General features: G+C 44.3%; 1 protein-coding gene across 2 annotated transcripts in view; it reads right to left on the reverse strand.

Moving 5' to 3' along the window:
* The window catches only part of LOC146796255 (uncharacterized), a 45225-nt gene extending 18044 nt beyond the window's left edge, over window positions 1–27181 (reverse strand). Inside the window, exons 1-2 of one of the 2 annotated variants that reach the window (XM_085628747.1) lie at window positions 27114–27181; window positions 19128–19202 (exon numbers count right to left, since the gene is read on the reverse strand). The gene's annotated coding sequence lies outside the window, so the exon portion shown is untranslated. The remainder of the gene's footprint in view (window positions 1–19127; window positions 19203–27113) is intronic. The other variant, XM_085628746.1, reaches the window with a different exon arrangement.
* Window positions 27182–27387: the final 206 nt, after the last annotated feature.

Raw genomic sequence — 27387 nt, forward strand, 5'->3', positions numbered from 1 at the left:
GGAACATCTCCAAAAGTTGCTTGCTGAAATTGATAGAGCCATGGCAATGGAATAAAGCCCTAATGGGACAGATGATGGAGATGTCAGTGAGGATCATGATGAGTCCTCAGATCTGCCTACTGACAACACCCCTACTGGAAGTACTTCTCGCAGTAGCCCAGAAGAAACAGAAGCGGTAGATCCTGATCTTCAAAGACCAGCTAGGAGTATAGCCCTTGAGGCTACAATCTTGGCCACAGAAAAAGAAAGAGCTTAAAGGGGCTTGGGATCCATCTCTGGTGGCAGCAAAATCTTAAATAGGGAGAAAGATTAAGATTTTGACCCTACAATCCTCAAAGGGATTGTCCCAAAATAGGTGGAAGTTGATGACATAACCAATTGGTTCTCTACCTTGGAGAGAGCTTGAAGAATTACAAGGTTACACCAGAAACAATGGGCTTTTCTCTCTGAGAGCTGTTCTCAGGCAAGTGCATGAATAGACTTCCGATCCTTAGTGAGACAGATGCTGAGTCCTCTGAGCTCATGAAGGAGACCCTTATTGAAGGCTTTGAACTCACCACTGAAGAGTACAGGATTAACTTCAGGGAGATCCACAAAACCTTGAGTCAGACCTGTGTTGATTTTGTTGACTTCTCAGTCAAGACACTAGGTGACTGGTCAAAAGGTAACAAGGTGCAGGACTATGTAGGTCTCTCCAATTTGATTTTGCAGGAGCACATTTTAGCAAACTGTACATCAGAAATGTTACATCAGCATCTAGTAGATACATCACATTCTAGTCCCAGTGAGCTGGCAGAAAAGGCTGATGAATAGGTTAGGACTAGGATTCCCAAAAAGCATCATGGGTGAGAGTCTAAGAAGGGGGGTTAGGCCCAAAAAAGGGTAAAGGAGGAGCTGGTAAGTTCTCCAAAAAATTCCTTAAGGGACCCAGACCCTCACAAAAGAGGATAGTGCATCCTACCCCAACTCTAGTGGGAAACAGAGTAGTGGGGAACCGAGGCTTTAAAAGTTTGTAGACAGTAAGCCCTGCTTTGATTGTCAGTTATGTATCAATGGGGTAACCCGGTAGACCACTGAACTCGGGTATATGTAGGTACACAGAAATGTAGTCACAGTGGAAACATTTTAAAGGAATAAAAGGCACACATTTGTTAGCAAATCGTACAAATTTGGGACACCACCTATTGTATGCATGTATGACATTGATTTAATCGATTAGGCAAAAATTCAGTCAAAAGGAAGATCAGCAATTTAAATAGACCAAATACATCTCGATGTCAACATATTTAAATATATACAGGTGTAAGAAACGTGATAAGTGCAAGATATTTGGGATAAATGCAGGACGTTGTGAGGGAGGAAGGTTGTGTATAATAGGAACATCCACAGTTTGTTTAAGAGCCTAACCTGCCATTTAAATGGCAACAAAACTTAAATATAACAACACATATATAGAAGGCAGTTGTACAATCACTGACAATCTCCTGTGTTGATCGAAGACAGAAACAAGTCGGCGTTTCGACCCCTATTAGAACCAGCGAATTGGTTTGCTTGGAGTCGGGGTCTTCATCAGGACCGAGGGAAGGGAGTGGGCTTACACCTGAGGACAAGGATCAAAATTGTAATATAATAAGGTGTGTCTGAATTAAGCCAATTGTATAGGAAAGCAAAAATTGATTGAAAATTACCAGCGTCAGCAGAATAAATCAGGCTGGAAAAATGGAGGGAGGGCCAAGGAGTGCTCCTGGAGGAAAGAAAGGGAAAGAGACGAGGAGTACTACGAAATTGGGAGTTAAAATCACAGTACGCAACCATGGAACCGAGGTGAAGAATATATACTCACCAAAGGGTGTAGTATTCAAAACCTCGGTGGGTGAAACTGAGGACGGCTGAATTGATCAGCGTGAGCAAAGATCCATTTGTGACCAAAGCTGGAAAACAAAGAGAATGTATCTCTATCACTCGGATCAAAATCTAAAACATGACCAAGAACAGCGCATGTTTAACTCAATAGGATTACGTTAATCAGAAATGGCAACATGCGGGAAAACGGACTTATCCAATTACAAGGAGCATTAAATAATTAAAATCAAACGGAAAGGAAAGTGCGGGCGAGACACCGAAAAGCGGTCTCGAGAGAAAGGGTTTCAGTCAGCCAAACATGCTGTAGTGAAGGGGAAGGGAGAAAACCACTCAAGGGCAGCATGGTGTGACATACCTCAAGGGCCGCGTCGGACAGTCTGACAGCTAACCCTGGGCTTTGTCACATGACCACTTAAATACCAAACAGACGCGCGCGCACAAACGGAAGGGTTGCGCTCTGATTGGTGGAGACTCAGGGGTGTGTATGGCCAAGGGCTCAAAGAGATCGAAAGTAAATAAATAAATGCGAACTCGAAGCAGGGACCCGTTGCTGGTTCTAAGTACATAACCACGATACAGATGATCATATTTTCACAGCATTGATTAACTCTAAGAGAGAACGTACAATGGAAATGAAAAAGGGTAAAAACTACCCGTGATTGGTTTCTAAATGATTGCGGTCCGGCGACAACCTCAATTATGAAACAGGCATACAATCGAGCATAATTTTGGCAATAAGTACAGATTGGTGGGAAATATGTGTTGCCAATCAACCACCATACAGAGTATTATTTGGCATGTAACAAAGCCTACTTGGTACATATTAGGCTTAAAAATACATTGATCAAATTACTAATTAAAGTTAGAATGTAATACAAAGTAGTTTCATAAAACCAGTAGAGCTTAATGCAGAGGCCTGTGATGTGAGGAGGACAGTGTGGAGTGTACACCACTCAGCATCATGAAACTTAGGTATTATTTAGTAAGGATAATTGGGCGTACGTTGCATCAAGTTCATTAAGGCCATTTAGGACGGATTCAAAACGGTCCATCCATTTACATTCCCTAATGTTGAGGATTGAACCCAGGTCACCACCCCTAACGCCCAGTGTAATGGCTTCAATTACCAGCCATTTCATCGATTCAGGGGGATGGTTGAATGTTTTGAAGTGTTAGACCATGGGTGCTCCAGAAGTGGTACACCTTAGTCTGCTGCAGTGTTGAAGTATCCGGCATTTCACTTTTTGGGTAGTCTGGCCTATATAAATCTTATTGCAGGGACAGACTATAGCATAAATGACGTTCTTTGTGTTGCAATTAGTGTTTTTAAATCCACCGTGCAGTTGTTATGTTGGAACGTCTTTGTTTCAATAGTCAGATTGCAGGCTTTGCACTGTCCACATTTGACATGGCCCACAGGAGCGGGAAGTTGCCAGAGCGAATCAATGGTCGGTCTAGTAGATGTTTCCAAGAGGGACTTGACCACATGATCGCGTACATTTTTGCCTTTCTTGAAGGAATGCATTGGGGGTTCAGGAAGCTGTAATTCTGCTGACACCAAATGCCAATGTTTATTGACAATATGGCGGATATCATTACTCCTTGTGTTAAATGTAGTGACACATATCAGTCTATTGGGGTCATCAGCCCGGATTTTTGGAGTAAGAAGGAGGTCTCTGTGGTTGTACCAGGCTCTTTTTCGGGCCCTCTTAACAAGCCTTCTGGGGTAGCCGCGTTCAATCAATCTGCAGATGAGGTTATCTGATTCCGTGAAGAAATCCTCTTTCCGTGTACAGTTCCTCCTGATCCTGAGGAACTGGCCGAAAGGGAGGTTATCGCGTAATCCTCTGGGATGATGGCTTCCATACCTCAATAAGGTATTTCTTTCCGTAGGTTTACGGTACAGGGTCGTGTAGAGGCAATCATCCAAAGCCTTGATGGTGATATCAAGGAAGTCAATAGTGGACTTGTCCTTATTCATAGTGAACTGAATATCCACAGATCTTCCATTCAACCAACAGAAAAAATCATTGAGTTCCTGGTCATTGCCTGTCCAGACCATCAGGACGTCATCTATATAACGTTTCCAATAGGTGACCTGTTGACTGAAGGGATTTGAGATGTTACTGGCAAAGGTTTGCTCAAAGTCATCCATATACAAAATGGCCAGGTCTGGAGCAAAGCTGGCACCCATAGCGACGCCTTTAGTTTGCATAAAGTAGTCATTTTGAAAGAAAAAGAAATTCTGTGTCATCGCTATTTGAAGTAATTGGATGATGAAATCAGAGGGAACATGCATCGGTTGTGTTCTTGTGTCCAAATATTTCAAAATCACCTCCAAAGCGTGTTGTTGAGGAATACTAGTGTATAATGACACGATGTCCAGTGTCACTAAAATTTGGGTGGCTGGGTTAAAGGGCATCCCATCGACCAGATTGATAACTTGCATGGTGTCCCGCAAGTATGAACCAGTGTTTTCAGCCAAAGGTTTCAGGAAAAAATCAACTATTTGCAAAGTGGCACAAGAATTGAGCCACACCCCGAGACTATGGGGCGGCCAGGTGGCCTTTCCTGATTTTTATGAACTCCTTCCTCATTTACACCAACTTCTCAAATGGTCTCACATCGGATACTGACTTATGAAAGCACTGTGCTCAAGGAGGCACTGAGAATCTGCTCCATCAGGAAGTATGTTAAACACAATGTCACCTCTGCTGAACGAAAAGCCTTGGATGATTTGAGGAATAACCACTCCATTGTTATCAAACCCGCTGACAAGGGTGGAGCCATCGTACTACAGAATGTGGAAAACTATAAGGAAGAACTCTATTCTCAATTGAATGATGGTATCAGCTATACCAGACTCAATCTAAACCCCACTAAAAGGATTAGCACCATGATCCTTCGAGTAACTCAGGATGGCCTTGCCCAAGGCTTCCTCTCAAATCTGGAGTTCCACTTCCTGAATCAGCCGCAACCTCGCCTTCCGACCATCTACACCTTACCTAAGGTTCATAAAAACCAGGAAAGGCCACCTGGCCGCCCCATAGTCTCGGGGTGTGGCTCAATTCTTGATCCACTTTGCAAATACGTTGATTTTTTCCTGAAACCTTTGGCTGAAAACACTGGTTTATACTTGCGGAACACCATGCAAGTTATCAATCTGGTCGATGGGATGCCCTTTAACCCAGCCACCCAAATTTTAGTGACACTGGACATCGTGTCATTATACACTAGTATTCCTCCACAACACGCTTTGGAGGTGATTTTGAAATATTTGGACACAAGAACACAACCGATGCATGTTCCCTCTGATTTCATCATCCAATTACTTCAAATAGCGATGACACAGTATTTCTTTTTCTTTCAAAATGACTACTTTATGCAAACTAAAGGCGTCGCTATGGGTGCCAGCTTTGCTCCAGACCTGGCCATTTTGAATATGGATGACTTTGAGCAAACCTTTGTCAGTAACATCTCAAATCCCGTCAGTCAACAGGTCACCTATTGGAAACGTTATATTGATGACGTCCTGATGGTCTGGACAGGCAATGACCAGGAACTCAATGATTTTTTCTGTTGGTTGAATGGAAGATCTGTGGATATTCAGTTCACTATGAATAAGGACAAGTCCACTATTGACTTCCTTGATATCACCATCAAGGCTTTGGATGATTGTCTCTACACGACCCTGTACCGTTAACCTACGGAAAGAAATACCTTATTGAGGTATGGAAGCCATCATCCCAGAGGATTATGCGATAACCTCCCTTTCGGCCAGTTCCTCAGGATCAGGAGGAACTGTACACGGAAAGAGGATTTCTTCACGGAATCAGATAACCTCATCTGCAGATTGATTGAACGCGGCTACCCCAGAAGGCTTGTTAAGAGGGCCCGAAAAAGAGCCTGGTACAACCACAGAGACCTCCTTCTTACTCTAAAAATCCGGGCTGATGACCCCAATAGACTGATATGTGTCACTACATTTAACACAAGAGTAATGATATCCGCCATATTGTCAATAAACATTGGCATTTGGTGTCAGCAGAATTACAGCTTCCTGAACCCCCAATGCATTCCTTCAAGAAAGGCAAAAATGTACGCGATCATGTGGTCAAGTCCCTCTTGGAAACATCTACTAGACCGACAATTGATTCGCTCTGGCAACTTCCCGCTCCTGTGGGCCATGTCAAATGTGGACAGTGCAAAGCCTGCAATCTGACTATTAAAACAAAGACGTTCCAACATAACAACTGCACGGTGGATTTAAAAACACTCACTAATTGCAACACAAAGAACGTCATTTATGCTATAGTCTGTCCCTACAATAAGATTTATATAGGCCAGACTACCCAAAAAGTGAAATGCTGGATACTTCAACACTGCAGCAGAATAAGGTGTACCACTTCTGGAGCACCCATGGTCGAACACTTCAAAACATTCAACCATCCCCCTGAATCGATGAAATGGCTGGTAATTGAAGCCATTACACTGGGCGTTAGGGGTGGTGACCTGGGTTCAATCCTCAACATTAGGGAATGTAAATGGATGGACCGTTTTGAATCCGTCCTAAATGGCCTTAATGAACTTGATGCAACGTACGCCCAATTATCCTTACTAAATAATACCTAAGTTTCATGATGCTGAGTGGTGTACACTCCACACTGTCCTCCTCACATCACATGCCTCTGCGTTAAGCTCTACTGATTTTATGAAACTACTTTGTATTATATTCTAACTTTAATTAGTAATGTGATCAATGTATTTTTAAGCCTAATATGTACCAAGTAGGCTTTGTTACATGCCAAATATTACTCCGTATGGTGGTTGATTGGCAACAAATATTTTCCACCAATCTGTACTTATTGCCAAAATTATGCTCGATTGTATGCCTGTTTCATAATTGAGGTTGTCGCCGGACCGCAATCATTTAGGAACCAATCACGGGTAGTTTTACCCTTTTTCATTTCCATTGTACGTTCTCTCTTAGAGTTAATCAATGCTGTGAAAAAATGATCATCTGTATTGTGGTTATGTACTTAGAACCTGCAACGGGTCCCTGCTTCGAGTTCGCATTTATTTATTTACTTTCGATCTCTTCGAGCCCTTGGCCATACACACCCCTGAGTCTCCACCAATCAGGGCGCAATCCTTCCGTTTGTGCGCGCGCGTCTGTTTGGTATTTAAGTGGTCATGTGACAAAGCCCAGGGTTAGCTGTCAGACTGTCCGACGCGGCCCTTGAGGTATGTCACACCATGCTGCCCTTGAGTGGTTTTCTCCCTTCCCCTTCGCTACAGCATGTTTGGCTGACTGAAACCCTTTCTCTCGAGACCGCTTTTCGGTGTCTCGCCCGCACTTTCCTTTCCGTTTGATTTTAATTATTTAATGCTCCTTGTAATTGGATAAGTCCGTTTTCCCGCATGTTGCCATTTCTGATTGACACAATCCTATTGAGTTAAACATGCGCTGTTCTTGGTCATGTTTTAGATTTTGATCTGAGTGATAGAGATACATTCTCTTTGTTTTCCAGCTTTGGTCACAAATGGATCTTTGCTCACGCTGATCAATTCAGCCGTCCTCAGTTTCACCCACCGAGGTTTTGAATACTACACCCTTTGGTGAGTATATATTCTTCACCTCGGTTCCATGGTTGCGTACTGTGATTTTAACTCCCAATTCCGTAGTACTCCTCGTCTCTTTCCCTTTCTTTCCTCCAGGAGCACTCCTTGGCCCTCCCTCCATTTTTCCAGCCTGATTTATTCTGCTGACGCTGGTAATTTTCAATCAATTTTTGCTTTCCTATACAATTGGCTTAATTTAGACACACCTTATTATATTACAATTTTGATCCTTGTCCTCAGGTGTAAGCCCACTCCCTTCCCTCGGTCCTGATGAAGACCCCGACTCCAAGCAAACCAATTCGCTGGTTCTAATAGGGGTCGAAACGTCGACTTGTTTCTGTCTTCGATCAACACAGGAGATTGTCAGTGATTGTACAACTGCCTTCTATATATGTGTTGTTATATTTAAGTTAGTTGCCATTTAAATGGCAGGTTAGGCTCTTAAACAAACTGTGGATGTTCCTATTATACACAACCTTCCTCCCTCACAACGTCCTGCACTTATCCCAAATATCTTGCACTTATCACGTTTCTTACACCTGTATATATTTAAATATGTTGACATCGAGATGTATTTGGTCTATTTGAATTGCTGATCTTCCTTTTGACTGAATTTTTGCCTAATCGATTAAATCAATGTCATACATGCATACAATAGGTGGTGTCCCAAATTTGTACGAATTGCTAACAAATGTGTGCCTTTTATTCCTTTAAAATGTTTCCACTGTGACTACATTTCTGTGTACCTGCTTTGATTGTCAGCAGGTTGGGCACTACAGAGGGAACTTAGCTTGTCCCAAGAAAAAAAGTAGGCACTGGGGTTGTCAGTGTAGCCTTTGAGAATTGCTCCTCGGATAAGAACAACTCTGCGAAAGTAGAACCAGAAAGTGAATTGGTGATTCCAGAGGGAAGCAGACACTTCCATCACATCGAGATGAATGGAATCCCAATCACTGCCCTGAGGGCTACTTGTGCCAGTCACCCCATTTTGCATGTCCGGTTGATATCTCCAGACTCCTGACACTTAGTGAGAAAGATGCTGAGTTCTATGACCTCATGAGGGAGACCCTGATTGAGAGTTTTGGACTCACCACTGAATTATATTCAGGGAGAATTACAAAACCTTGAGGGAGACCAGGGTTGATTTTCTTGACTTCTCAGTGAAGATAATAGGTGGCTGGTTAAAAGGTAACAGTGTGCAGGACTATGAAGGGCTATATTCAAGGGATATCGGTATTTCTAATGTATGAAACTCAATTAATTTCACTTAGGGATTCCTTGTGGGTCGCAAATTGAATTATATCATGAAAATGAGGTAGGTCACAGTTTGTGACCCATTAGGAATTACAGTCATCATAGGGATGGTTGCCTGCTGAGGTCAGCAGACCACCATTTCTGTGATTGTTTTTAACTAAAGCAATCTTGTTTTTTAAAATGCAGTCTGTTTTCCTTAATGAAAACGAGATGCGTTGGAAAAAAAATGAAACCTTAAAGTCTAATTTTTTAATAGTAGGCAGTGGTCAATTGAACCACTGCCTTTTCGCAAAAAATATCTTTGGGGACTCCTTCCCCTGGCCCATTTTGTCCCGGGAACCTCATCCCCTGGGGCCCGGGCCATATCTAATAGGGGAGGGGAGCTGCGCGGCTCCTCTTCCTGGACTGATTTTGGCTGCGGGGACCTCATACCCCTGGCCCCGCATTTAAAAAAAATATTTTACTAGTGGGGAAGTTGGGCCACGTGGCCCAGGGGACCCCATCCCACAGGGCCTGGCAATGTACAGATAGGGGGCGGTCATGCGGCCACCATCCACGGGCCAATGGTAGACCAAGGACCCCATCCCCAGCCTCCAGTCTGGGTGCCCTGGTCCCACTTGGGGCACCCAATGACTTTCGTTGAGGGCCACAGGGGGCTCATGAAGGCCGCTGGGGTCCCTGCCAGCTCCCCACCTCCTGCGGGAGCCAACATTTCTTTCAGACATAGGGAGCTGCTGGAAAGGCATTTCTCCATGTCTAAAAGCAATTCTGCTCCACTTCCAGCAAGCTAGATCATTTTTATTGCTCTTGCTTGCTGGAAGCGGACCAAATGCTGTGGCTTGGTGGGAGTGGCACCCCAGGGCATAGTAGGAGCCAGCCCTGGGGGGGAGGGGCAGCAGTTAACAGGGTCATCTTTGGTTCCAGGATGGGGGCCACGCGCCCCCCTCCATTGCACTACACAGCCCCTAGGAGGTGCTGGTCCCCCACATTTAATTTAAGTAAATCCCCTGGGAGGTGGCAGTTTCCAGGGCTGCTGGGTGTCAGATTACCCCCCACATTTAATTTCAATATTGCCCCAGGGATGTGGCTGTCCCAGGGCTTTGGGGCTATGCATCCCCCCTTTCCTCTATTTGGCCCCGGGAGGTGGCTAAATAGAGGCTACCCTGCATTCAATTTAAATAAAGCCCTGGGAATTGGCAGTCCCCAGGGTCATCTATGTCTCCAACAGGGGGAGCACACCCCCCTCCATTGCACTACACTGCCCCAGGGAGATAGCAGTCCCCCATATTTAATTTAGGTAAAGCCCCGGGGAGGTGGTTGTCCCCAGGGCTGCTGGCGGTCTGCGCGTCCCTGCATTTAATTTCAAGGTGGCAGTCCTGGGGCTTCGGGGACTGCGCAGCCCCCTTTTTCTAGTATGTGGCCCGAGAGGTGGCGGTGCCCAGGGCTGTGGGGGGGTCAGAGTAGTCTCCCTCTATTTCAATAAGGCACCGGGGAGATGGCGAGTTGGCGTGCAATGAGCGCAATGTAAATTGTTTAATTTATTTATTTATTTACTCCGTTCCGCCGTATGCTGGAATTTACTACCCCCCACCCTGCCCCTCCCCCACCCCACAGCACTCCCTCGGCGAGCCGCCACTGCTAGTCAGGGTAAGGGGGATACACTTCTAAAATAACCCCTGCTCACTCCCTTGGTAGCTTGGCATGAGCAGACAGGCTTATCTCAGAGGCAGTGTATAAAGCATTTATGCACACATACAGTAATACAGGGAAAACACTACAAATGGACACCACACCAGTTTAGAAAAATAAGTAATTTTTATCTAAACCAAACAAGACCAAAACAACAAAAATCCACAATACAGTTATCAATATATGACTTTTAAAAGGTAAAAACAGTTCTGTTCATAGCAAACTATAGATGTGACACTTTCAACACAAAGTTTCTTGGATCCATCAAAATCATAAACAAAAAGAGACGCAGGGAAGGTGATGCATGAATTCTTTTGGCCTAGGGAAGGTGATGCCTCAGTTCCTTACTCCAGTTGAGGTGATGCGTTGGTTCCTTACTGCCACACAGGGAAGGCGATGCATTGGTTTTTTACTGAAGAGGAGGTGATGCGTTGGCTTCTTACTGTGCGGGGAAGTGATGCATTGGTTTCTTACTGAGGCCCGACATACTTGGTGTCCCGGTGAGATACGTGGGGATTGAGGGATGTGTTGATTCTCGATGCGGTGGCATCGGCACTGCATTGATCTCTCCGGCCACAAACCCACATGCGTCGGTTCTTGCATTCACACAGCAGGGTCTGCGCCCAAATTGGTAGGGCGATCTCGGAATTCGGAGATTGGTGCACAAGATTCGCCGTGCAACGATTTCTCCAGTCGGAAACGGGTGTGGATGCGTCACACTTCTTAAGTTGGTTCTCTTTTCCTAGCTCCCAGCAGCAGGAACAACCTCCTGAGGCCCAACACAGGCACAGTCACCTCTTGGCAGGTCAGAACTCCCAGCAAGAGAGTTCAGGAGAGCTGGTGGTGAAGTCTGTGTGTCCCTGAGACTTCAGAACAGGAGACAAGCTCTATTTTATGCCCTTGGAGATATTCTCCAAGCAGGATACACAGTACAAAGCAACATCTTTGTCCTCTCCTTGCCTGAAACAGCCAATGCAGGGCAACCCTCTTTAGCTTTTCCAGCTCTTTTCCTTGCCAGAGGTTCCTCTTGAGACCAGAAGTAATATAAAAGTTCTGATGTCTGGGCCCTAATACTTATACAGCATTTCTCTTTGTTATCTTGTGGCTGAGAGGCTCTGTGCTCAGTCAAAACCAGCTCTGTCCTCTTTGTTCCAGCTTTGCGGAAGGAGGTGGAGACAGCATTGTGTAAGACAGACCGGGCACATTCAGGTGAAAGGAAATCTCCTCCCTCTTCTCTAAATGCAGCCCAGGTCTATTCAGCCCCGCCCTGGCTCATCCAGGAAAGGCAGGACACACCTCAAACCCCCTCCACCCCCAGTGGCTGTCGACAGTGAATGCACATCCCCAGCCCCTGTCACTCCAAAGCCAGACAGTCAATCCACAAACCAGCAGATGCACACAGGTTGGCTAAGCAAGAAAATAACCACTTCTAAAAGTGGTATTTTCAAACACTCAATATAAAAATCATCCTTAACAAAAGAGGCATTTTTATGGGAGAGGTGGCCTTTCAATAGTGAAAAACAAAATATACTGTATTTGTCTAACAGGAAATGTCACAGACATCAGTATATGTCCTACCTTTCACATATACGGCACCCTGCCCACATGAGTACTTTGGGCCTACCTAAAGGGTGGCTTACATGTAAAAAAAGGGAAGGTTAGGGCCTGGCAAGTGGGTGCATTTGCCGGGTCGAAATTGCAGCATAGACTGCACGCAGACACTTAGTGACAGGTCTGAGACCCCTTTGAAAGGCTGCTTGTGTAGGTGGCACAATCAGTGATGCAAGCCCACTAGCAGCATTTGATTTACAGGCCCTCAGCACACACAGTGCACTGTACTAGGGACATAGAAGTAAATCAAATAACCCAATCATGGAAACACCAATGCCTAATAACAGTTTACACAGAGAGCATATGCACTTTAGCACTGATTTCCAGAGGTAAAGTGCCCAGAGTCCTAAAACCAATACAAACAGGGTCACAAACAGGAAAACCAAACGAAAAAAGTCTGGGGGTGAACATGCTGAAAAAAACAGGTCTAACAATATAAATACCATGTGTTGTGCTCTGATTAGAGTTGCTGCGATGGGATGCTCACCTGCTAGATGAGGGCAGGTGTGCTGTCTTTTCAAAGAAAGGTGTAATGCTGTGGAAAATGCTCTGTCAAATCTGAGTGCTGCTTCGCCACCTCTCAATAGAGGCATGCCCACTGCTCACTGTCCCTTCAACTCTGCCATGTCTGGCCCACTTCTCCAATTGGCCTGTGCCTGCGCCTTTAAATTCTGGCTTCAGCACTCCATTCACTTTCCATGCAGCTCTTTTAGTTTACAGTCAAGGTGTCCGACCAGAAATGTGCTGAGCAGGGGTGATTCATGTCAAATTTTTGTATAGCGTAACATCCACTATTCACAGTGTCCTTTGGTGCTGTTAGTGTACAGTTGCTGGAAGGCCCAGGAGCAGTATATATTCCCATGGGAATAAAGCTGTGTGATCCCAAGCAGCGACTCTTGTCTGTTTATCCATTTTCTAATTAAACCGTGCTTTTGCATTGAGTGAGAAACCATTTTCACACCTAAATTGGGTTTTTATGATCTTATTTGAGCATGGTTTATTCACGCAGGATTATATCCCAAAATGCTCTAATGCCAGGACTCTCATTCCAATTCTAGAGCACACACATGGGCATATTTACAGTGCTGCTGCAGCACTTTTACTCCACAGGAGAGTCACTTTTGTGACATTCTTGGGTTACAGTGTGCCAGTCCATATTTACAAGGGCACTCAAAGCCACCTTGCGTGGCTTTTCATGGCTTTGTACATATGGAGTAAGCCAATGCCTTGCTCTGCGTGGAAGGGGCGTTCCATGGGTGTTGTTTGGTTGTGTTCCGATGCAACAGACATGGTTTTTTACACTGCCCCAGATTTACAACATAGCATTAATCTGGGGCAGTGGCAAAACTAACCCCTTCCCAAAGCAGGCGTTAACAAGAAAAAATGTTTACATTTCTCCTCGTTTTCTCCTCTTTCCACGTGTGCTGCATTTGACAGCACCCATAGAACAAGGAAAATGCCTCCTTCGATTATTTTTGTGCAGGAAGATGTCCCTTCCAAAAAGAACAATTGATGGACTGAATGCAGAACAATGTCGTACAGTCGCCGCAGTACAGAGATCTGGGCTAGAATCCATCGTTGTTTTGCTCCCCATTCCATTCCAGTTTGAACACAGCAATATACAAATCATTCTTGACCCTGTGCCCAATGTGAACAGTCCAGCCCGAACTGCCAGGCCAGGTCCTCCCTTGACTGGAAACAAGCATCCTAGGACTGGTTTCCGGGTTTCACCCCTCATCAGCCAGGATAGCTTGACTCCAGTGGCATGGAGAGCATGGTACTCACGTTTGGGCATACCCGTTCCACTCTGGGTGACAATTGCAAAAAGAACAATTGATGGACAGAATGTAAAACAATGTCACATATTCACCCTAGTATAGAGATCTGGGCCTAAATCCATTGTTTTATTGCTCCCCTTGCCATTCCAGTTTTATTTATTTATTTGCGGTTTTTATAGAGCGCGACACTCATCCCATGGGATATCACGGCGCTTTATACCAAAATAAGGACTGCTGATGGCGTATGCTGAGATGTTTAAGGATTGGGGAAGAGGTGGGTTTTCAACTTTTTACGAAACTGGAGATAATTTGTAGTATGTCTTAGGTCAGTGGGGAGCTCATTCCACCTTTTTGCTGCTAGGTAAGAAAAGGAGCGGCCGTCTGTTCTAACTTTGTAGATGCGTTTGATTTTAGCCAAAGCTGATTGACATGAGCGTAGGTTCCTATTGGGCACATAAAATTCAATTTTCCCTTGGAGAATTGTGGGGCCAGTCTTGTGTAAAGCCCTATGGGCATGGCTAAGCAATTTGAAGGCAGGCCTCTGACGCATCGGGAGCCAGTGAAGTTTCTTTAAGCATTCTGATGCCGAGTCTCATTTACCTTTGTTGCAGATGAGTTTGGCCGCCAGATTTTGCAAAACCTGTAAGCGGGAGAATAAATGTTCGTTCATCCCTACAAACAGCGCATTGCCATAGTCCAGGCGACTGACCAATAGGGCCTGTGTAACTGAACGTCTGCAGTCTAGGGGTATCCAGGGAAATATCCTGGTGAGAAGTTTTAGTATGGCAAAGCCCTTGCCCAAAAGGGATCGGACGTGATCCTTCATGGACAAGGCATCGTCCATGATGATTCCCAGGTTCCTGGCATGTTGTTTTGGAGTGGGGGCCAATCCCAATGAAGGTGGCCATCATGTGGCATCCCACATACGTTTGGCACCACCGAACAGAAGAATCTCCGATTTACCTGCATTCAACTTTAGGCAGTGATCATGCATCCATTGTGCCATTTCGGAGAGGTAATCCTGTAACTTGGTTTTGGTTACATCTGGCCCTTCGTCCATGTCCACCATCAGGTGCGTGTCGTCCGCATAGGAGCAGATACCAATGCCCCACTTCCTTCCAATGTCAGCAAGAGATGAAATATAGACATTGAAAAGAGTGGGGCTCAGTGAGGCGCCCTGAGGGACCCCGCAGCCGATGGGGTTGGGCCTTAAATGGAACTGACCTATATGTACTGCCTGGGTACGGTTGCTCAGGAAAGAGTGTAGCCAGTTCAATGCCTGGGATTGAACTCCTTTGCTCTGAAGTATGTTCATCAGACACTCGTGGGATACCGTATCAAATGCCGCTGACAGGTCAAGCAGTATCAGCGCCACCGCTCCACCTTGATCGGTGGAGGATCTGATACTGTCCGACACTGCCAGCAACGTTGCCTCGGTGCTGTTATTGGCTCTAAAGCCAGTCTGGGAAGGGTCCAGAAGGGAGTTACTTTCTAGGTACCTAGTCAGCTGTGCATTGACCAATTTCTCCAGAGCTTTAGAGAGGTAAGGAAGCTGGGAAATCGGTCTGTAATTCTCTGGATTGAGAATGTCGGATCCCGCTTTTTTCAGAAGGGGGTCACAGAGGCGTGCTTCCAGGCCTCAGGGAAGGTGGCAGTGATTAACGATTTATTGAAAAGTTGAGTGATCAGGGGGCAAAGCGTAGGTGCAATTTCTGAAAACACGAAGTGGGGACAGGGGTCCGAGGGGATCCAGATTTAACTGTGTTTAGAACTGCTAGAACCTCATCTGCAGAGAGTGGTTCAAAGCTGGTTAAGCGGGGTGCATTTCCTAGGTCTGGTGGGGCTGTGGGTATTTCTGGTAACATCGCAATCTTAAATAGTTTATCTAAGTTGCTGTGGGTATATTGGGGGGTGAAAGTAGAGTATATTTTCTTGATCTTTTCAGAAAAGAAGATACTGATACGCTCACAGGCCTCAGTCGAGGGGGTGAGTGTTTGTGAAGTGCTAGATGGTTTACTAAGCTCCTTCACTATCCTAAACAGCTCTTTCGCTGAGTTGCTGTTTTCTTGAATGCGCTGAGTGAAGTAATCCTTTTTTGTATTTTTGATGGCAAGAATATACTGCTTTCGTTTATGGACATAGGTTAGTCTTGTTTTGCTGTCTTTGGACTGTCTCCATAGATGTTCAGTTTTTTGGCATTCCTTTTTAAGATTTTTTAGATGGGGGGTATACCATTTCTCTGTTATAGATTTTTTTCTGGATTCCCGCATCGGGGCTAGTTTATTTAATGTTTGCAATATTCCAGCATCTAGTAGGGCAACGTCATTACAGACAGAGTAGTCCTCCGATGGTTTGATATTAGCCTCTTGAAAGTGTTTCTCAAAATTGGATTCGTTGATTAGCCTCCAAGCTCGTTTGGAGATATGAGGGGCTACCTTGGGTTTCGGAGGTTTACCGGGAAGGTCAAGTGAGAAGGAAATAAGGGAATGGTCCGACCAGGATAGGGGGTGGACCTCTCTTATGTTGGTGGATTCGATATTAGTAAATAGTAGGTCTAGTGTGTGGCCAGCTGTATGAGTGGGGCCCACTACCCACTGCTTAAGGTTGAGAATTCCCATGTCATATTCAAGCTGGGGGGCTCCCGGGGCATCCATTTTCTCGTAGTGAATGTTAAAATCGCCAACAATTAGATAATTTTTGTGTGTCAGACAAAGTGGCAGAAGTTGATTCAATAATTTGGCGCCGAGACTGGCTTGTTGTCCAGGGGGGTTGTATATAACTGCACCAGCTAGGATGGTAAGGCCCTCGTAGAGTACTTTAAAAGGTAAGGTCTGATGTTCGATGTGGGCAGTTATAGGTTCCACAAAGCATGTTAATTGTTCCCTGAATATCACAGCAACCCCCCCTCCTCTTTTACCAAGTCTGTCTTGCGTAATGATTTTATAATTAGAGGGGAGGGCGTTTGCTAAGTCTGGAGCATTGGTCTCGGATAGCCAGGTTTCGGCAATGAAAACTAGGTCCGGGGTCTTAGATATAAGTAGATCCCAGATATCCAGGGCGTGTCTAGATAAGGATCTAGCGTTAAAATATAGACAGTTACGAGTCAGGTGATTTTTTGCATGGGTTGTGTGGTTTCCTGATGGAGTTTGACCCATGCTGGACCAGCGAGAAGCGAGGCAGGAGATTGGTCCATAGGATAATCCTGGCCCCGTTTGGATACATAGATGTGTTTTCATACCCTTATTATCATTATGAAAGGCTAGCAATTCACTGCGCGAGTAGCGGATGGGTGTGGACGAGTTTTGAGTCGAACCAGCTGGGGGTATAGCCCCTAGATCCCGGCCGGTCGTGGACGGGCGCAGACGGGCTTACCTTTGGCGCGCCTTCGGCGCACTGGCGTAGCGCCCGCTGCGCTCGTCCGCTGCGCGTCTGGGCCAGGCACATCTTTTGTAAGGGAAAGGAGGGGGCGTGGCCTCAGGGTGGTGGGCGTGGCCTCACTGTCCTCGTAATTGGCGGCAAGAGAATGGTTGCACCCGCAGCAGCGTTTAGATCGGCTGTGCGGCGTGAACGGCGACTCGAATTCAGGGGGGAGTGCTCAGGGCAGAGTGACACACAGGTAAAAAAACAATTTTGTAGCAGATTGATTCTTTGAAAATGGCGAGCAATACTCCCGGCTTCCGCCTCAGGAGCTGTCTTTTTGGTAATAGCGCGTTTGGGGTTTGGCGCGACTTAAATACCAGTAGAGGGGGCGTGGCCTCAGGGCGGTGGACGTGGCCTCACTGTCCTCGTAATTGGCGGCAAGAGAATGGTTACACCCGCAGCAGCGTTCAGATCGGCTGTGCGGCGTGAACGGCGACTCGAATTCAGGGGGGAGTGCTCAGGGCAGATTGACACACAGGTAAAAAAACAATTTTGTAGCAGATTGATTCTTTAAAAATGGCGAGCAATACTCCCGGCTTCCGCCTCAGGAGCTGTCTTTTTTAACACAGCCATATGCAAATCAGTCTTGACCCTGCGCCCAATGTGAACAGTCCAGTCCGAACTGCCAGGTCAGGTCCTCCTTGGACTGGAAACAAGCATCCTAGGACTGGTTTTGGGGTTTCACCCCTTGTTGGACTCGGCCCTTTTGCAGGGTCATCCCTGAACTTTTTGCCTTCCTTCGAGTCTTTTTTCTGAGATGGTGTTGGTGGTTTTAGGACTCTAGGCACTTTAGCACTGTTGTGCAGTGTAAAGTATGTGTGCTCTCTGTGGTAAACATGGTAAGGTTGGGCTATACCAGTTTGGCGAATTTAATTTACCTGTCAGTCCCTTGTAAAGTGGTATCTCAGATACCCGGGGCCAGTAAATTAAATGCTACTGGTGAGCTTGCGGCGCTGATTGCGCCACCCACCAAAATAGCCTTTCAAATCTGTCTCAGGCCTCTGCCATTGCAGGGCCTGCACGCAGTTTACTGCTGCTGTGAGGCGGAACATAAAGTGGGTGCCACATCTGTGACCCCCCTTTTATCGCATGTCAGTCACCCCTAAGGTAGGCCCTAGCTAGCCCTATGGGCAGGATGCATTGTAGGTAAAAGGTAGGACATCTACCTTAACTGGGTGACACGTGCTGTTAGTGACAAACAAGAGTTAAGCACACAGGGGTAACCCTATAACCCAAGGAACCTGGGCCTCATCAATATATATGAACAATGGTTCCGAAGGGAAAACAGTTACTTACAGTTGAGATAAATCAATTTACACAACACACAGCATTAGTTGATCTACCAAATAATCAATATTAAACAATGAATAATAATTCAAAAAAACACACAATAATTTATTTTTTGATTTTCATATGAATTTCAACTCATTTATCAACTCATTTGAATATGAGCAAAAATGAAAGAGGCTGTATATACAATAATATTTACAAAGAAACGACGCAGTGACAGAGTGAATAAGGTGACTAGGTGTGATAGTGAAAATGTGAATATTTACAATGTATGTACGTGATTATCAATAAAATACACAAAAAGTTTTTGCTGAATTTTTGCAAAAAAGTCCTCAGCTTAGTTATGGGTGGATAATAGACCTTGTAAGGCACAAGTCCTAACTTTTCTGTATATACAAGGAATTCCAATTGGTACGGGACTGTGGAACCGTCAACGTTTCGACCCTATATCAACCAGTTGTTGTACACAGTCATATCGGGTCTTCTTCAGGACACAGGAGGTGTATAACAGCCTACATAAGATAAATATATATAGATCAGTATCTACGCTGTGTTAAAGGTTTAAAAGCAAGGAGAATAAGAGTTTCCCCATCAACTCACCTAAATTGCAGGTGATAGGACAAATGTCCACCAGTATGTCGTAGTTGCCACTCGATTTCAATCGGAAGGGACTACCTGGTGACATGTGTGCACATTAGTAAGCATATATTGGATGCAAAAATTAATAACAATGCTGGACATCGCAATGACTAAAAACTATTTTGTGTTTCAGAACCAATACTTTTTCCAATGCAAGGGCGTTGCTATGGGTGCGAGCTATGCGCCGTCCCTGGCAAATCTCTACATGGACAATTTTGAGTGGACCTTTCTGTATGATGAGAATAATCCATACAGAGACAGCATCGATATGTGGAAAAGATATATCGATGATGTCTTTATGATCTGGACCGGTTCAACTACGACCTTGTGGTCGTTTTTTGAATGGCTAAATGGAAGATCCAACGACATAAAATTTACAATGAGCGAGAACAGTGAAACTATAAGTTTCCTAGACCTTAATGTGAAAACGACGGAGGGGGTACTCTATACTGGACTGTATAGAAAACCGATTGAGAGAAATGCTCTCCTCAGCTATAATTCCAACCATCCCCGTAGTCTCCGTGATAATCTGCCCTACGGGCAGTTTCTTAGACTGCGCCGTAACTGTACCCAGAGAACAGATTACTTTGCTGAAGCAACAGTTTTAACACAAAGGTTAAGAGACAGAGGTTACCCTAGTACCCTTTTAAAACGGGCCAAAAAGAGAGCTTGGTACTGCCCACGAGAGACTCTATTAGAGACTAAAAAAAGTGAAAGGGCGAATGATAGAATGGTATGTGTCACCACCTTTAACCCAGACAGCCAATCCATCAAGAAAACAATTGTTAAGTATTGGAACTTGGTGGCTACAGAAATTGGGACTACTGAATTACCACTATTTGCTTTCAAACGGGGCAAGAGTGTAAAAGATGCTGTGGTTAATGCCTACCTTCAGAGTCCCCCTAAACCAGACTTACGCTCGCAACTATCATTGCCACCGATCTTGGGCCACAAAAAATGCGGCAATTGTAAAGCTTGTGTTTCATCGATAGAGGGCACCGTATTTGTTTATGGTACGAAAAGCTACACACGACCTACATTTACTAACTGCAATAGCAACAACGTTATTTATGCAATTTATTGCCCATGCGATAAAGTGTATGTAGGGCAAACTACACAAAAAATCAAGTGTAGAATCTTACAACACATGAGCAGGATCAAGTGTAGAACACAAGGGGCACCTCTGGTGGATCATTTTTTAAGCCTCAACCATCTACCAGATAGTATGAGATGGACAGTAATTGAGAGGGTGCGGCTGCATTCGAGAGGTGGCAACATTCATTCCATGCTCAACTATAAGGAGTGTAGATGGATCCACTCTCTGGATTCTGTAAAGACAGGGCTCAATGAAAATGAGGAGACCAATAAACAACTGGGAATGTTATGCTTCAGGTAATTATAGATTGCCACTTCGCCTGTCTGGGATAAGCATGTTTGATCATCGATAATAATTCATAGCTTCCTGTCATGCTCACTGTTTTTTGTTTTTTGTCTAAGGCGCGACGAACATTTGAAAAATGTATATGTAATGAAACCATCTGTATATTACGTCTACTCTATATAAAACACACTGTATACAGCAATGTTCAAACTGTTCTAGGTGCACTGCCAGTGTTGATGTACCTTTCTACTGTTATTACATCATTCAATACAACTGAGTTTGTTTAATGCGCGACGAACACATGGTGTAAAAAATGTATACCTAAATGGAACCATCTTAATGTTACTTAATTCTATACAAAACAGCTATGCTATATGTATATATACTATGCTCAAACTGGTCCATATGAACTGCCTGAGTTGATACCTATGTCCACTACTGTTGCACTATCTAGTTGAACTGCCACTGTTCTTTGTGGCATGACTTCGTTACATGATGTCCAACTTGGATGTAAATAAGCAGTGCAAGTTTTTAAAAACGTTTTATTTTTATGTTTTTTCGCCCGATTTAGTTATCATGTGCGTAAGCATTGAACATAATTTGTCACTTTGGTCTTTGCTGTTAAGAACGTATTAATACTGTGATGAATAAGGAAATGCTCGGAAGTTATATTCGCATTAGCCTTGCAAGGTTGAGAATTTATATCCTCTGCCTAAATACGTCATATTTTCGCCCGATTTAGATCCCATACATTCAAATATTGCAATTAATTTGGCATTTCTGACTTTTGTTCTAGACGCCCGAATAATTAGTTTATTTTAGAGAGACCAACCGCAAAGACCCACAATAGTCCTGTTTCCGTGTCCATGGACAGCTACTATTTAGCTGCTGCACGCCCTGCTCTCGGGCTGGCGGCGTGCATCAGACGGACTCCCCTTGATTAAGAAAAACAAGCCGAAAACATCAGGTAGGAGGCGTCTCTAATTGTTTTTGCCTGACACTTGTTGAGTGCCACTAAGCTATCGGTAAAATGACGGCGGATTTGTTTATATTGTCTATATTAGTTAGACCTTGTATATATTTTCAGTGGTTGATTATGCACTGGATGGTGCACGTATGTATCGAATATATTGACTCATCGCTAGCATATGTGATTCGGGGTTTCGAACTCCATCGGGATAACATTGTGCAATTTGTTAGTGAAGGGAATCAAGGCACGCGTTATATTTGAAATTATGACCTAATTGTTTGGGGTCATTTGAACTTTCTACAGACTAAACGAGTTCAGTGGTACTAAATGTGGGTTGATTTATGGTTTTTTCTAGTTGAATTTGTATCCTGATGACTGTGCCCCCTGCAGTACTATACGTAAATTATCTACCCTGAAGTCAGGTGAGCCATCACGTGGGCCATTAATTTATAATGGTACCTAATGTCGGTCATACGAACATCTTTCTGATTATGCCTATCTGGGTTTATATCTGTAGCAATTCACAACATGTCTCGGTAATCAGAATGGAAAGAGATGAAAAAGATTAAATAATTAGACGAAGACGAATCAAGATCTACTACGATTCTGGTAATTAATTTTCTATGGCCCTTAATGTTGTAAAATTAATTTTTGCATCCAATATATGCTTACTAATGTGCACACATGTCACCAGGTAGTCCCTTCCGATTGAAATCGAGTGGCAACTACGACATACTGGTGGACATTTGTCCTATCACCTGCAATTTAGGTGAGTTGATGGGGAAACTCTTATTCTCCTTGCTTTTAAACCTTTAACACAGCGTAGATACTGATCTATATATATTTATCTTATGTAGGCTGTTATACACCTCCTGTGTCCTGAAGAAGACCCGATATGACTGTGTACAACAACTGGTTGATATAGGGTCGAAACATTGACGGTTCCACAGTCCCGTACCAATTGGAATTCCTTGTATATACAGAAAAGTTAGGACTTGTGCCTTACAAGGTCTATTATCCACCCATAACTAAGCTGAGGACTTTTTTGCAAAAATTCTGCAAAAACTTTTTGTGTATTTTATTGATAATCACGTACATACATTGTAAATATTCACATTTTCACTATCACACCTAGTCACCTTATTCACTCTGTCACTGCGTCGTTTCTTTGTAAATATTATTGTATATACAGCCTCTTTCATTTTTGCTCATATTCAAATGAGTTGATAAATGAGTTGAAATTCATATGAAAATCAAAAAATAAATTATTGTGTGTTTTTTTGAATTATTATTCATTGTTTAATATTGATTATTTGGTAGATCAACTAATGCTGTGTGTTGTGTAAATTGATTTATCTCAACTGTAAGTAACTGTTTTCCCGTTAGTGACAAACAGCCATTTTGGTTTCTCACTGCTGTGAGGCTGCCCTCCTATAGGAATGCATTGGGGATGACCTGATAAGTGTTTCAGTGGTAATACCTAATATGAGAGGAGCAGCGTTTTTCAAGTTTGGTATGTTTGGAATAGTAATACTAAATGCTGCGTAATGTTGTGCGCAGATTTATTAACACTTTTTAGAAATGCCACTTTTAGAAGTTGGCATTTTTTGTGTGCTATGTGTCTTTGTGCCTGTCTGATGTGTATTGCCTGTCTGGGTCTGGAGTGACAGGGGCTGGTGAGGTGCGTGGCCCCAGAGGGGCTGGGTGAGTCAGCACCAGGCTGAATGGGCAGATCTGCATTCAGAGTAGTGGGAGGATTAGCCCCTGACCCTGAATAGGTCTGTGCCTGGCTGGTAAAATGCTGGATCCGCCCCCCTGTGGTGTGTCTGGGGCAAGAGCTGAACCTGAGAAAGGAGGGTGTGAACACTGTATAGAAAGTGCTTCAGTACCCCCCAGAACCAGTTGGGACTCGATCTCCAACCGCTGTTCCAGGGCAGAACAAAGACTTGGCTGATATAAATATTGGGGCTGAGACCCCATGTAAGGTGTGCTACTTTGTATCTGCTTGGACCTGGGCGAAGAGGGCTGCTGGGCACCAGCAGGAACCACCACAAAGGATTGTCCCTCTGCTGGAGGGCCCTGTGAGCTGGCCTGCCTGGCCCAGCTCTGCCCTGTGTGACTTTAGGGCTGGAGGAGAGGACTACTCCTGTGTTTTGCACTCCTTTGTGGCCAGCACTGCCCTATGCAAGTGCGTGGTGAGCGCTGCATTTCTTTATTTTCCCTTTGAGCCAGTGAGCCAGGGAAGGCTCCAGCTTCCAGCATGATGGGAGAGATTTATGCTCCCTGCTTGGTGTGCCACAGGAGAGACTGGCCGAGCACGGTGTTCATTCACCGATCTGTCTAGAAGCCTGGGTGGAGGGCTGCTCTATTGGGGAGTGTCCCAGCTGTGTCCGGAGTGTGCGGTTGTGCAGCGTGTTCAGAGCTGCCTCGCCAGGACCAAGGCACGACGGATACTTTGGCTCCGTGAATCCCTGCCGGAAGCCAGGCGAAGATGAACCGGAAGCCAGGAGGTGCTTGCCTGACTAAGGGTGGGGCTCCCCACACTGAGGAGGAGCGCCCCGTGGGCTGGCCATGGAACAAGGAGCCTTGCGGGCTCACCGGGTCGCAGAAGAGGAGGACCGGAGCCTCGCAGACTCCCTCAGTGACTGCCTCTATCTGGCAAATTGCATCTGCCTCGAAGGCAACGAAGCCCCAGTGAGTGGGGCTGGAGAGGGCACACAGTTGGGCCGATTGATTGCACCAGAGGAAGGCCAGCAGGCCTGTGAGAGCCTGAGGTGCAGGTAGGGCGCAAGGCCCTAATGTGGGGCATAATGTGTTTATGCCTAATGTTATTTTACATAATGTGTCTATGCTAAGTGCTACTGAGGTGCACTGCTAATGTAGGATACATGCCTAGGATGGTTTATACCTAATGTGATTTATGCACACTGTTATTTATGCCTAATGCTGATGTGATTTATGCAAAGTGTCTTTATCAGTACTTACTGGTTGTGTTGTTTTTTACTGCCGGTTCTAATAGTTCTGACAGTGGCCCAATTGGTCCTGTCATGTATAAAATCCACTGTAAAGTATTGCCTAGTGCCATGTGGCACAGTGTACATTCGAGATTATGACTCTAATGTGTTTATGAGTAATACAAAGGCTGTTTTTGATATAAACTTGTGTGGAGTTTCTTTTGTGGTGTGCCTAGTGTGTCGCCGCTGTGTGTGTGTTGCGCAAGCGCTTTACACCTTGCCTCTGGGATAAGCCTGACTGCTTGTGCCAAACTACCAAGGGGGTGAGCAGGGGTTATCTTCGGCGTGTATCTCCCTTGCCCTTACTAGAGTGGTGGTTTCTGCCTAGCTTAGGCGCATTCCCTAGTCAAACAGAAATCTCATTTCTAACACCCCTCATCAGCCAGGACAGCTTGACTCCAGTGGCATGGAGAGCATGGTACCCACTTCTGGGCATACCCGTCCCACTAGGGGTGACAAATGCAAAAAAACAATTGATGGACAGAATGCAGAACAATGTCATACATTCACCCGAGTACAGAGATCTGGGACTAAATCCATTGGTTTTTTTTGCTCAACATGCCATTCCAGTTTGCACCATAAACGGGATGCAACCCGACACAGAACCTTAGTAAATATTACCCTATGCATCCCTCTCAAGTCAAATGCAAAAGCTTTGATGTTCTTTCATGATGGTGCATTGCCTCAAGTTGTTACTATGTGCCCCTCACAAGTCAAATGCAAACACATTTAAAATATTTTGGGAAGGTGCAGCTTCACAAGTCCTTACTAGGTGTCCCTCACAAGTAAAATGCAAAAGTTTTGAAAATCTCACATATAGGTGCAGCTCCACTGGTCACTACTAGGTTTCCCTATCGAGGCAGAGGCAAAAGCATTAAAATTCTTACATGAAGCTTCAGTGGTTACTAAGTGTCCCTCATAAGTTATATGTAAAAGAACTGCAATTGTATAACAAAGCTGCGGCTCCACAAGCCATTACTAAGTATTCCTCAGAAGTCACATGCAAATATATTGATATTCTTTCATGAAGTTACAGTTCCACAAGTCAATTATTAGGTGCCTTCACAAGTCAAATGCAAAGCATTACAACTCTTTCAGCAAGCTGCAGTTCCACTAGTTGTTACTTGGTGTCCCTCACAAATCAACTGCAAAAGCAGTGATCTATTTTCATGAAGCTGCAGTTCCAATTGCTGCTAATAGAGATTCAACTCAAGTCTGAAGCAACTGCTTCAAATGACTTGTACGAAGCAAGGAGGGTGTGGCTTTAGTACATGCATTTCTATACATGTTTGTGCTTCTTTTCTATCTATAGCATTCATTTTTTGCCATAGCTGTTTCATAATAACGAGTTGAAGTTACACCTTTAAATACATTTCTTTCTTTTGAGTTTGTGATCACATCCTACTATGTATAGGAAGTTTCATGCACTGGTAAGCATAATGAGATGATATACTTTGACGTTTTACATTTAGGTAGGTGTAAGTTTTGTCTTTGATTTAAAAGGGATGATTACTTTATATTGACAGTGCTTGTACAACACTCCAATGGGCGAGATGCAATTTCACAAGTAGTTACTACAGGACTCTTTCTAGTCAGTTGACAATGGTTGCAATTTAGAGATTGTGGCTTCAACCTAAAATCTCCATATATACTTTAGCTACTCTAATTACTTGTGCTCATTATCAGTAGGATAACTATGTATGCCAAACCTCCTTTATAGTAAGGAATGAACATTGTAGTTCACAATAAATGTATTGAAAGTTGTTAAAATAATTGATGTGACAATACTATACATAGGGACCATTAGTCAATGGGAAGTTCAAGTGTTTAACAATTTCTATTTTGAGCTAACTAATTTTTAGGTGGTGGTGTACATTGGCAACTTGCAGTCACTCAAAGTAAAGGCATCCAATGTCAGATGAGGGCTGGTATGTTGATCTATATGTTTTGCTGCAGTGGGTGGGAATATAATTTGAGTAACATGTCAACAGAACAATGAAGAAAGGTTGAAGGGGTGCTCCTATATATGTATATATTTATTTGCATTATATTGTTCAGAAAACATGAGGCTGGCTAGACATAGGACAGACCTAAAAAGGTCAGTGGTGTGCACAGCACTAATTCACCTCAAAAACAACTCTCATGGGGGACTTATTGGCTTTGCCAATGCTTGTTATCTATGCTTGATTGCTGTACTGCCATGCAAAATGAGCTGGTCAATTGTGATCTTACTCGCGATATTCTATTCTGCACATTCCTTCAATTGTACAGTGCATAAAGAAGTTTTTACCAGTTCCATCCCATAAATTGTGTGCGGCAAAGCAATGAGTTATGGAGAAATCAACCCTAGATTTGCACTATTAAGTGGTGTTTTAAACATCCATCCCAAAGTATTAAATAAAACTTTTCCAACTGAGCTTCTTACTAACAATGCCTACCAGGACTCAGAAATGGTCTGAAATCAGGAGTCATTGTTTACCTACTTCTTCGCCAATCAATACAAAAAAGCAACATTAATAATACCAGTAAAACACTTACAGTGTTTCATAATACAGATTGTAGAGCAATACCTTGATACTTACAAAGAAATATTGAGCACGATGCTTTTGGGCAGACGCTTCCTTCTGCGAAATGATCCCTGCGAACAGTCAGATTCTGCTGTTGGGACCCGAGTTTAAATAGACAAGATTTCTCCAACCTCATTAGGTTAGGGGACTCACCCATTGGCAGATCATTGAAAGCCATTGTGAAAGTTTTGACAGCTTCTGCCTCCTGGCAGTGTCTTGCTGGAGCATGTTGTGTGCCGCAGCGCCACATAACCTGCCCCAGTAATTGCACTTGCTTCACAACCGGGCT

Source organism: Triturus cristatus, chromosome 10, assembly GCF_964204655.1.
Source record: "Triturus cristatus chromosome 10, aTriCri1.1, whole genome shotgun sequence".
In the NCBI taxonomy this organism is placed as follows: domain Eukaryota; kingdom Metazoa; phylum Chordata; class Amphibia; order Caudata; family Salamandridae; genus Triturus; species Triturus cristatus.